This window comes from Mastomys coucha, unplaced genomic scaffold (genome assembly GCF_008632895.1).
Source record: "Mastomys coucha isolate ucsf_1 unplaced genomic scaffold, UCSF_Mcou_1 pScaffold6, whole genome shotgun sequence".
Lineage (NCBI taxonomy): Eukaryota > Metazoa > Chordata > Mammalia > Rodentia > Muridae > Mastomys > Mastomys coucha.
The window spans coordinates 105,787,346-105,800,889 of NW_022196912.1; the positions used below are offsets into that span (position 1 = coordinate 105,787,346).

Sequence of the window (13,544 nt, forward strand, 5' to 3'; positions counted from 1 at the left end):
AAAAAAGTACCAATCATTGTATTAACAAAAATTTTAATTAAGTCAAATAAAATATAGGAGGACAGTTAAAGAAATCACCAGTGCTTGGAAGTTCAGTAAGAGCAAAAAAAAAAATGAACAGTATCATTCCTCAAATGAGAAGCATAGACATTTGTAAATTGCGTATGTATGACTTGTAATGTCTTTGTAATTTTTCTCTTGAACCTGTTGTATCAAAATCTTCATTTTCTTTCCTACAGTCTTCCCCTAATTAGATTCAAAGGTCCCACAGGAAAGGGACTATGCCCTATAGTTTCATAATGCTCTCAGCACAACAGAAATTAGCAAATATCCAGTGAACCACTGATGCACTGTAATTGAGTGTCAAATAGCCATGGCTTGGTTGCCATTTGGTCTACAAGCTATGCCTTGAAAACCCAAAGTGCCATCTAAAGAAAAGGGAATTTTATATTATGTGTGTTTCTGCCTCATGCAATAGCTTGGTAAAGGTTTTCCTCCAACAGTCAACAAAAATCATTAAACTTGCCTATGCCCCATCTTTTCTCAAGGTAATTTCTCAAAGAAGAAATTGATTTCCACCAGGCACAAATCTAAGATACCGTCTATTCTGTCGTCCTTATGGTTTCCCCCACCACCACCTCCTAAGAAGGCCTTTTAATTTAGTTTGGGAATTTGATAATATTTTTATTGATTAATTTCGTCCTGGAGATACTCAATCTCCCTTTCCATTTTTATACTTTCTATTCTTTGACTGCCTTCTTTCCTTCCCTCTTTATTTTGAAAGAGGAGCTCTGTATTTATAACAGCAAAGAAAACAACTGCGTGGAAACATAATGCTTTTCATAACAATCAGGGCTCTCCAGATTCTGAATTATGTAACTCACCTTAACTGCACTCAGTATACTGATGGTAATTACCATGATAGTCCCAACTTCTATCACAAGTACCTCTCAAGGAGCATCTTTGTGTTTATAGCCTTGAGCTCGTATTACATTTATCAACAAAAATAAGCCTCTGTTGCTGTCAACTGTTTTCAAGTTCAGCATTTGAAAAACCCCAGGCACCGTACTGCCAACTTTCTTGGTTTAAATTAAGTAAGTCTTTGTTTTCTTGGGCTTTTTGTGATCACCCCAAGGTTAGTCTTAGCAGAAATTTCATGGTAAAGTTCTCTTTGATGCGTCTTTGGTTTAAAAAAAAAAAAAAAAAAAAAGGTTTACTTTTTATGTTCCTGGGTATTTTGCTTGCATGTATGTCTCTCTGTGTGAGGGTGCCAGATCCCCTGGAACTAGAGTCACAGACGGCTGTGAGCTGCCATGTGAGTGCTGGGTATTGAACCTGTATCCTCTGAAAAAGTAGCCAATGCTCTTAACCACTGAGCCATCTCTCCACCCCTGGCTGGTTGTCTCATTTTTTCTATTCCTATCAACAATATATGAGAGCTTCACGCCATCCAACTTTTTTTTTCTTTCTTATCAATACCAATCAATTGTGAGAATGAAGAATGACGTGTGTACTACTGAAAACTGAAACCAGGGCTTGCATACACTAGGCAAACATTGTAAGCTCTGAGCTCCATCCCAAGCCCTTAGTTTTTAGAGACACAGTTTTGAAGTAGCTCCTACTTCCAGCTCCCAAGTACTGGGGTATCCAGCATTGACTACCCCACCTAGCTTTACTATTCGTCTGTTTGGGTCTAGTCATTACAGGATGTGTAAACAGTATCTCATTGTGGTCTCAGTTTGTGGAACCCTGAAATTAGTGATGCTAATCATCTTTTAATATACTTACTAGCATTTTTATACTTTCTCTTGAAAAGGGTCTGTTCTAATCTTGTGTCTGTTTTTCTGTTGGGTTGTCTGTCTTCTTTCATTGAGTTGTGATCCTGGGTAATATTTTGGTCCTAAAGGAAGTCCATTTAAGCTCTAACCACCACCCTCTGCCTCTTGTTCTCTTTGATTCCTGAGGAGAGCTGGCCGAGCTAAGACTGGTAAGGGTAGAGCTCATTCGTTCACTTCTATCTTGGACATTTTGTCAAATGCCTGCTAAACTCCATGAGAGCTCTAATGAAGAGATAACAACTCTCCTCTTAGACAGGCTAAAACAAAATATGAGTTAGTGACTATAACATACATTTAATGTAAGAAGAGCCATCAGAGATATATAGGAAATCAAAATACTAGCTCCAGTTGCTATGATTTAACAAAGACCTTCTCAAAGGACCTGGGCAGGGAGGGAGGTGAGAAAGACTACAAGAAAATACAAGCCACATTCAACCCATAGACTCTAAAAGACTCATTGAAACCGTGTTGTGGAGAAACGGAGGAGATGAGGAAGAAGGGCCACAGTTTGGCGGCTGTGAAGATGTTAGTAGGAGCCAAAGAACTCTTTACAGGGTGTGGCCCTCTTCAACTCCCCACACTCCTCCTCTACCTTTAACCTCGGCTTCACCACATCCTGGGTACTTGGTTACAACTCTTCTGTATCACCTAACTGCTTATAAGGAATCATAGCTCCTTCAAAGGAGAAGAGAATCTAGCTCGGAAACCCATGTCAACTTGGACCCTGCCTTTCTTGCTGGGTTGCTCAGAGGAACTCCTGTAGCAGTTGTATTGGAGGAGGGATCCTCCTAGGGATTCAAACAGAAGACTGTTGGATAGGCTGCTCCACTTACTGACTGCGAAATCATTGCAAGCCAAAGACAAACGGATGTGTTGCAGTACCTGGCTCGGGAGCCCCGTTGCCGAGGAACCAGCTCAAGTACCTCATGCTTCTTAAGACACAGCGGCATCAGTTGGTGATGGTGCACGCCTTTAATCCCAGCACTTGGGAGGCAGAGGCAGGTGGATTTCTAAGTTTGAGGCCAGCCTGGTCTACAGAGTGAGTTCCAGGACAGCCAGGGCTACACAGAGAAACTCTGTCTCCAAAAAACAAAAACAAAAACAAAAAAGGCACAGCCACATCCTATGAAGGCTCGATAGATACCTCAGTGTAGGGGAATCGAGGCTGGGGAGGTGGGAGTGGGTAGGTGGGTGGAGGAACACCCTCATAGAAGCAGGAGGAAGGAGGATATGATAGGGTGTTTCCGGAAGGAAGGGAAACCGGGAAAGGGGATAACATTTGAAATGTAAATAAAGAAAATATCCAATTAAAAAAAATTAAATCCTACCCCCCCAAAAAAAAAACAGACACAGCCTCCCTCTTCGTGGTCACAGCAAAGGCACTAAAATGCTATGATTTAAGTGCTGTGGTTTAAAATATTATTTTTTCCTATGCCAGTAGCTACAGTAGTAAGTAAGAAATCTAACTAATAAATGAGGCTTTGCAGTAGGGGGAGCCCAAGTCTCTGTAGCTGTCATCTATCATGGTAGCATCACTTTTTAACAACAATCGAGGCATCATTTGCAGAGTATACCCTAACTGGTAGGCTTCCTTCTGGAGGAAGTTAATGGGGAGTTAATGGGAAGATCCTCAGAGTCAGACACATACTCATTTTTTTCTCTAATCAACTAAAAATACAGCCATTATCATCCTTCAAAGAGTTTGTTTATTTTTTTTTAAATAAAGAAAAAATTTACTAAACTCCTGGGAGCCACTGCCCTGTACTGATTCATTCAGAATAGCTGCTTTTATATCTATGCTAAATGCTTTAGAATAATGTTTCAACTCCTAGCAAATAATTCAAAAAAAAATCCATAAGCTCCTCTTGTAGAACAATTTTACCACAGTTAAAATTGTCCAAATTAAAAAGGGTGGCTTTGTGTTTGCCTTTTACCAGGATACAAACAATGGAACATAGGAAATTTTGCTGAGTGAACCCCAGGAAACAACACCAACAAAATGTCCTCAATGGGAAAATGTCACATAAATTCATAGTTTATTAACTAGTCCGTTTGTGTTAACCAATATCCCTCCACGTGACGAGCCTGAAGAGCAAAAAGTACTGTTGTTTCTTTCCTTTCCCTATTTCATGTCTTTACACACAAATAAATTTACTTTTAGTGAATGCCTACGAGACTCTGCTAAACATGCCTACACAAATTTTATCTTGTACTTTCGACTTCAAAAAATTATGGCCTTTCCATTGCTATTCCTCTCTTAAATTTTGATGATTTTATTCATATTGATTCAATTAATTATGATTAAAGGAACTGAAGATGCATAGGACTATGTTGTAAAGGTTAAAAAAATCTCATGTGTTATATTCTGCAACAACTTTTACTCATGACGCTATAATTAACAAGACAATCCTGACACGGAGCTAACAGATGGAGGAGTTGGTCAGTCTGGGATCATTTTGTTTTTCAACAAATATAAGCACAACGTAGTACGCAGAATTATGTCCTCAGTTTGTCCCATGCAATCATGAGTGAATACAAACTTTTTTTGTCTCTCTTGGAGTTCTTTTTCTACAATAGTGGAAGGAAAAATGGAAATATGTGCTTTCACATGGCAGGACATAGCAATCTATTGTGTTAATTAAATTCTGACTGGGAGTCCCCTTGTCATCTGCTTGTGATGGAGCATGTGTCTTGCTAGATTTCAATTTGGGAGCATGTTTCATTGTAGGATCCATAATGCAAGAGGAAATTCCATGAGATCTCATGACACAAAACATGGAACCTGTAGATTTAACTCTCTACTGAATTTCCAATTGTAGTTAAAAAATTATACTAGGAAAATTCTGGATGCAAAGTGGTCAAATAAAAAAAAATGGGCCAGGGAGTGGTGGTACACACCTTTAATCCCAGCACTTGGGAGGCAGAGGCAGGCAGGATTTCTGAGTTCGAGGCCAGCCTGGTCTAGAGTGAGTTCCAGGGCAGTCAGGGCTAAACAGAGAAACCCTGTCTCAAAAAAAAAAAAAAGCAAAACAAACAAACAAGCAAAAAATTGGGGTAAATTTTTTAAAAAAGGGTACTTACAGCTTCAAGGACCTTAAAATGACCCTAAGTTGTTCAGTTTGGGAATTTTTCAGAACTATATGCTTTCTCCATCAGTGGCGTAGTTGGGAGACTGTCTGGTCCAGCTGAGCATTGGCAGCATTTGGCTAAGATGAACTGTAACAGTGCACACAGTTCAGTATGCTCAGTACCTGGTGGCTAAAGTTAAAAGATGGTAAATTGAGCCTCTGATCGTATTTCCTCTTCCTTCTCAGATGAAAGATGAGAAAAGATGAGAAAAGAGAATTCCAGGTATATAAATCTATAAGGGCGAAGAAGATAGTCTGGCAAATCATGAATAAGAAAGGCAGAGGAGAAGGAAACTGAGACAGACAGTTCACAGGGGCAGACAGTTAGAGGTGTCGTGCTTGGCACAGAATCTTTGTGGCACAGGATTTAGAGGTGATGTGTGTGGCCTGTGTCAAGGGAGAAACATGAAAGAAAAAGAGAAAGGACTGGCTAAATGTGAGTCTCTGGAGACATGGACCCTCTGTATTAGTTACTTTCCCTGTTGCTGAGGTAAAAAAGTACCCTGGCAAGTATCTTATAGAAGAAAGGGCTGGTTTCTTCCTCTGGCTCACAGTCCATCCTGTCAGGAAAGGCCTAGTAGCAGGCTGGTCACACTGTGTCTTTAGTCAGGAAGTAGACAGAGATGAATGTATGCTCTAAGCTAGCTATCTCCTTTTTATTTAGTCCAGGATCCCATCCCATGGAATGGTAGACTTTCTCACGTTTTTTTTTAAGGGAGTGTTTCTTACATCATTTAACCCAATCTCAATAATTCTTCACAGGCATGCCAACAGGACCTATCATCTCCTCAGTTATTTTAACTTCTGTCGTTTTGACAGGCCATACTGACCATCATATGCTCTAGCTCATTCATACAACATGCTAGCATAGAAACACCTCCCTACTAAGTGCTCTGGCCTTGAGATTTCAAGTCTCCTTTATGAAGAAGTTGAAAACCCTGAAAGAAAAAAGTAGGTACCATCAGCTGACATTTTTTTCTTTCTTTTTTTAATTGATTTAAATTTTATTGCATTATGGTGAGAAAAGATACATAATTTCAATTTATCTAAATTTGTTAACATTTAAAAACATATTTTAAGTAAACAGAATTATATCACATTCTTTTTTCCCTTTGTACCCCAACTCCTCCCAGAGACCCCCTTTCAATACCTATAAGCTGACATTTTATAAACACAATAGTTTTATTAATTCTTTGAGAATTCCCCACATGTGTAAATATATTTTGGTCATATTCATTCCCCATGTCTCCCTCTCCCTCTTCCCAGAAACATCCCCTCCCTCCCTCTTTCCCTCCCTCTCTCCCTTCCTTTTGTTTTTTAAAAATAACCCAGTGAGTCCAATTTGTGCTGCCAAAATACTCTCAAGTGTGGCCCATTTGCTGGAGCATAGAGATCTACCAGAGGCCACACCCTGAAAGAGACCGATTCTTCCTCTCCAAAAGCCAGCCAGTGTGAGTAGGTCATCAGCTGGGGTAGGGGCTGGTGGCCCCTCTCCCCTCAGTGATGGAATGTAGCCTGACATTTTTGAAGTCCAATAACATAATGGTCACCTTTCTTCACAATTGGCCTGAAATAAAATAAGCCAGTGGCAATGCTCACTCTTAAGTGTTAGTAAGTAATGAGGGGCCACCAGGCAAGCAAAGAATACTTCTCAACATGAGAGATCAAAACCCAGGTAAACAAATGGGAAAGTGAACCCAAAGACTCAGACATTGCAGAGGCCGGCAAGGAACTTTCACAAAGCAATAACCAGCGACCCGATACATCTAAGACATTTCCTCCCCACAACTATAACAGCAAAGACAGCTAGTATTTATTGAGGCCACGCAGGAGGCTGCTGAGTGACTATTGGTAAATAGAGAAGGCAGAATCCAGACCTGAATTTCAAACTCATTCGCTGTCTTTGTTCCTTTGCTTTGCTAAAACCCGGTGTGGTTATATCCACACTCAGGTACTGGGCTTCCCTGTATATCCTGCTACCAGAGGAACAAAAGAGCAAAAAAAGTTCAGAAATGTTCTCTTGTACTTGACAAACCATATTCAGAGCCTTCCGTCTAAGCATAAAAAAATACTGTTCTAAACAGGACAGAGTACCAGATCTCATGAGGCAAAGGTTAAAAATCCAGTACAAGACATGCACAACACAGTGGAGGAATTCTACCAGGAAACTAAAGAGCAATAGGAGAAAATTATGACAAAATATGAAATACATAAAAGATAAATATAGATTTTTAAATATAAATATAAATGATCGAGATGTATTTGAGGAATGCAAGGGGTTCTTTTTCCACTTCCTGGGGATTCCAGAGAGGAGGAAGAGGAAGTGTGACAAATGAGTCACCCCAAGAATGATACAAGAAAACTTCCAGAAATGAGAAAGATCCTAAAGGCCTAGACTGAGCAGATGCCAAACCCCTGTGCCCAGGATGAAAATTGATAAAAGATCCACAGTGTGGCACCACTTTATGAAATCTCACACTAGGGATAAAGAGAAGGTTCTAAAGGCTTCCAGAGGGTTTAGGAGGCCAGCTGTAGAGTACGTAAGCTTGAGTTTAATCACGAGCACGGATACACAGGCAAGTGCACACATGAGAGCATACACACATCAGAGGAGAGAGACAGGCACACCGACATAGACAGACAGACACACACACACACAGAGAGTTAAAACAACTCCAAGTAACAGAAACTTGAGTGGCATCCTGTTTATGAAAAGCAACAGCAGATAATATAGACAAACAAATAATTTAAATTTTGAAAGAAAAATTGATGTTTTTAATAAAGGTTGGCAACCCAAAATACTCTGGCCAGGCAAAGCGCTAATGGATGGCAAGAACTGACATGCTAGCATGCTGGAACTCTTTCTACAGGACCTTTCAAAGAAGCTGTAGTCTTAACTGAAATGATGGAGAAGATCAAGACAAATGAGGCAGAATTTTAGGACAGACTCCCTGTGGAGGACGGAAGAGCGGTCTTCCAAGCTTGAATTCTCTTGAAGGAACTGTGGCTTTCGTGCTGCTGGTGCAATTTGATAGGACTAGGTTTTAGGCAGAACATCCTGTTCTAAGTGTGAAGTGGGATTGTCAGATTTCTGGGAGACCTTCACTACATTTTTGGAAAGCTCAGATGAAATATAATTGAGACGTAAGCTGTGGCCGTAGGAAGAACCATCAGAACATACGTGGACACATGAATAACTGAGCTGGTATCTGATGGCCAGGGGAAGCACAAGTCTATTTTACTATAGATATTTATAGCATGAATGTAGAACAAGGGCAAAGGAGACCCCATAAAAGAACACTGAAAGCTTCAACCCTGGAAGCTGGTACATAAAAGGCAGGGAAGATGTTTGTGGGTTTTTGGTTTTTTTGTTTTTGATACCATTAAGAGTTCCGGTAGGACCTTGTTAAGTGGAGATACAGGGCAGTGTCAACCTTAAGATAGAAAGGAGATGCTATTTCGGATAACATTTGGGATGTCTGTTTAGAACTTGAGATCGCTGCAAAACAAGTTCAGCTGAAAAGACAGATGAAGAAAACAACAACCAAAGGCACCTTGGCTCTTGCTACTTGACCCTGTGCGTTCGAGGAGATGTGGAACTCACCAGTTCAGGAGAGACACACCAGGACACTGTAAGCACAGTATATACAACAGATGCTCAGAGGCTTTCGGCCTCAAGACCAAAAATGGAGAGGGAGTGAAGGACCAGCTCTTCAGGGCTTCGGAGAACAAGACATAATGAGTGGCCAGGCCACTTGGGAAGTTAAGCAGGAGAGTAACATTCATCCATTCGCAAGATTGTTCTAGGTGGTATCTGAAAACCATATCAGAAGGAAAAAGAATAAACATGAAAGCTACTGCAGCAAAGGATGGCAGTAGCTGGAGTTAGAAGCCAACCATGAAGATGCACACATAGCCATTGTTGATATCTGAGAGGAACTGATTCTATGACTCAGCAAGAATATCAAAATTCAGACTGATGAGTCCCTTATAAATCACATTATTTTATTGGGGGAGTAATGATGAGAAAAACTGTATATATTCAAAGCAGATGCAACTTATCTTCACAAATTTCTCCACTGTGCCACTGGCTGAATCCATGAATTGAGAATCCACAGGTACAAATTACTGAATGTGCATGGACTTGAGATCTTTTGAAGTTTAATCCACAGTGCTTTGCTATCTTAAATGCTGAAGTTCAACATGCTGAAGTTACTCCAACTTTGAGCAACTGAGCAATATAGGTATGATTGCAGGGGGAAGAAAAGGGGGAAGAGGGTTAGCAGCGGGTGGCCACAAACTATTGCCACCTCTTGTTTGGGCTCTGTTAAACTGGAAATGCCTGTGAGGTGTGCAGGTAGGGATGTCAAATGAGCAGTTAACAGACAAGTTAAGTTCCAGGCTGCAGTTGTATTGACTGGACCCTTTCTTTGCTTTGAGCTTGAGTTCAGATAAACTCTAAGTTGAAGAAGGAAGGAAATGACTATTTCCTGAGTTCTGCTAAATCTCAAACACCGATCACGTCATAGATGTTTCTAAGGTGTGTACTCTTGTTCCAACACTGACTTTGACCATGCCTGCTGTCTTAGAGTTACTATATGCTATGATAAAACACCATAACCAAAAACAAGTTTGAGAGAAAAGGATGTATTTGGCTTTGCTTCCATATCACTGTTCATTCCTGAAGGAAGTCAGGACAGGAACACCAACAGGGCAGGAACCTGGAGGCAGGAGCTGATTCAGAGGCCATGGAGCGGTGCTGCTTACTGGCTTGCTTCTCATGGCTTGCTCAGCCTGCTTTCTTATAGAACCTAGGACACTGTTGGGCCCTATTTGGTCCTGGTTTGGGCCTTGAGGGCAAACCCGAGCCTGGCTGGAATTCTGTAAACTGTCTCAGTCACCACCACACTGGAGTGACTCAGCATGACCTATTTAAGCCTGCCTTTGCCTAGCTCCTGCTGACCTTGTTGGCTCTGTCAGTCACCCCACACCCTTCATCAACTTTCCCCTCCCCCCATGTCATCTCACCTCAGCAGAAAACTCCACCTCCTCTCTCAGCCCTTTATAAAGAAAAGATCGATACAATAAAATGAGTTCCTGCTTTGACAGACAAAAAACAAACAAACAAACCTGGGACACCAGCCCAGGAATAGCACCACCTACAGTGCAAAACAAAGTTATAGAGACAACAAAATAAAATCATACATACATGTCTCGATGGTTTAAGCAAGTGTACAATTTTTGTGTTGGTCCAGGGCCACATTCATATACTGTGCCAGTCTCTCTTCTCTGGATGAGAGCAAAGCAGAAATGAGCTAAAAGAATCCATTCTCCCTCAGTATCACAGGCAGACAGATGCACCCTCCATATGCTCTTCCTTGCTCTTTCAAATTGACGGCCTCTGTTTTGCATTAAGTGTTGTTACATGCATATATGCACATGTATACACACATATTTCTAAATACGTACACTTAACCTGCTCAGTCTGTATAATGTTGCTCATATACATTTTTATACCTGACCATTTGAAATTAGATAACTAGCTGATGTGCTCTTCCCCGGGGAGGACTATCTCTTCCTCTCAGCATTTCTGAGTTGCCTGGGGTTCTTTGTGTAGGGTGGAGGTCTTGTGCTACCTTTCCCTGGAAGACGCCTAAGATGCTTCAAGAGAAATTGGAGCTGAAAAGATGGCCTGACCTTGAGGACTGCAGGTTTGGGGGTTTAAGGGGGAGGAAGTGGGGGGCATCCAAAGGACAGGAGAGGCTGCACTTCACAGCTGGGCTAAAGACGCCCCTTCCTCTGTTCTCTTCCCAGCTGCAAAGTTATTTATGCCAATTTCACAAACATCGCTGTCTAGTGTTAATCACCTGGAGAGCATTTCAATGGCAAGAGCCAAAGTTCATTCTTGTATTAATAGGCAAGATTGGAAAACACAGAACTGTCGATTTTTTTTAAATATAAAAACAAACCAAAATAACTAATGCGACACCTTCTCTTACAAGAAGCAACAATAATATAATATCTGTGGTGAAAACAAGAATAATATATGAGCTTTATATTTGCTTTTTTTTTTTTTTTAAGAACTACATCAAGCTCTGGCAACCTTGAACCTTGACAATACAATCCCAAATTAAATCCAATTGTAATGGAGAAGTTGCCAACATTAGATTTCACTTGCTAAGCAGGCACTACTAATTATGTTTTTTTCTTTTTTCTTTTTGGTTCTTATATAGCTTTGATTTGTTGAGATTATAATATAGTTATATCAGTTCCCCCATCCTTTTCCTCCCTGCAAACCCTCCATGTGCTCTTCCTTGCTCTCTTTCAAATTCATGGCCTCTGTTTTGCATTAAGTATTGTTACATGCATATATGCACATGCATATACACATATTTCTCCTACCATTTTTCTTTTTTTTGGGGGGGGGGGGTTGAGACAGGTTTCTCTGTGTAGCCCTGACTATCCTAGAATTTACTCCGTAGACCAGGTTGGCCTCGAACTCAGAAATCACCTGCCTCTGCCTTCCAAGTGCTGGGATTAAAGGCACTACCACTGCCCCACATATTTCTCTAAATACATATACTTAACCTGCTCAGTCTGTATAATGTTGCTCATATACATTTTTATACCTGACCATTTGAAATTAGATAACTAGCTGATGTGTTCTTCCCTGGGGAGGACTATCTCTTCCTCTCTCAGCATTTCTGAATTGCCTGGGGTTCTTTGTGTAGGGTGGAGGTCTTGTGGTAAAATCTACTTTAGCATGTCTGTTGATGCTGTCCTCAATCGGCTCATGTTTAGGCAGTCTTCCTGGTGAGACTTTATGGGTGTGACTTCTGACAGTCCTAGAAGGAGCAAACTTACTGTCCCTCTGGTATACAATCGTTCTGGCCCTTCTTCTGCAATGAGCCTTGGGTTTAGGAATTGTTTTGTAGATGTAGCCATTGAGATGGGGCTCCGCAACTCTGTATTTTGACTGGTTGTGGTTTTATGTACTGATTTCCATCTTATGCAAAGAGACGTTCCTTTAATAAGGGGTGGGAACTACACTTATCTGTGGGTATAACCAAATATTTAAATGTAGTTAGGGATATGCTAGTTTAGTAAAGTGAAATTGCTAATTGTCCTCTAAGGTCCATTACATCACTAGCCTGCTTGTTGGTTAGGTTTCCAATAGCCAAGTATGGTTTCCCTCTGGTTAAGACAATCTTAAGTTCAACTAGAGATTTGTTGATTACCACCTAGGTGTGTGGCCAGTGCTTCATGTAGCCCAGGCTAGTTTAAATTTACTCTGTAGTCGAGGATGATGGTCTTGTAATCCTCATACTCTTGGCTCTACCTTCAGAGTGCTAAGATCATGGACATATGCCACTATGGTAGGCTTATTTTTTTTTTCTTTTATCTTTTTCTTTTAGAAAGACTCTCATTGTGTTGGCTTGGTTGTCCTAAAACTTATGTTCTGAAACAGAGCCTGGTTATATAGGCCAAGTTGGCCTATAACTCTTAGGAGATCTGCCTGTTTCTGCCTTCCATGTGCTAGGAATGAAGACACGTACCACTACTCTAGTAAATATTTTAAATATAAATATAAAAGCCTTGGAAAGGGAAAGCATAGTGACTATTTTCATTGAGGAAATAAAAAGGAGAGAGATGATAGGTTAAATATTCATGTCCTTATTCAAGTTATTTTTCAGTGCAAGAAAAATTGTCAACAAGACATATACTCTCTCAGAGAAGCATGAAGGGGTGGTGGAGTACTGGCAGGAGGGAGGGCTGAGGTTGAAATGCAAAATGAATAGATAAATAAATTAATAGGAAAAAAGACATACAATCTATATTCTTCAGGGCTGGAGAAGAAAGAATTGTTACATAAAAGCCAAAAAAAAAAATATATCACCCTACTTTAATAACTAACATAAATATACAACTCATAGCCTCACCACATTCCCTACCCCTGGTTTGCAGAAGTAATTTTCAGATTATATTTTCAGATTAATAATTATCTTTTCTCATAGGAATATACTTATAGTCTTCTAAAAAGAAACTGTGTTTGGGGGTTCTGTTAGCCATAACTTACTACACTATTAAATTTTAAGTTCTGTACTAACTGAGGAGTATTTTCATAATATTGAGTCTGATTTCTATCAAAGGAATAGCTTATGTGTCTCCGGTAGTTTATGTGTCTCACACACACACACACACACACTCACACACACAGACACACACACTCACACACACACATATACACATACATACACATTCACACACACATACACACACATATACACATACATACACATTCACACACACATACACACACACACACACACTCACACACACATACATACACAGACATACACACACTCACACACACAGACATACACACAGACACACACACTCACACACAGGCACACACTCACACACTCACAACACACAGACACAGACACACACACACAGATACACACACAGACACACAGATACACACACAGACACACACAGACATACACACACACTCACACACACATACACAGACACAGACACACACACTCACACACACATACACATACACAGACACGCA

General features: G+C 40.5%; 1 protein-coding gene across 1 annotated transcript in view; it reads left to right on the forward strand.

Moving 5' to 3' along the window:
- Nucleotides 1–13,544, forward strand: part of Tshr (thyroid stimulating hormone receptor) — a 125,033-nt gene that overhangs the window by 103,998 nt on the left and 7,491 nt on the right. The window lies entirely within an intron of this gene.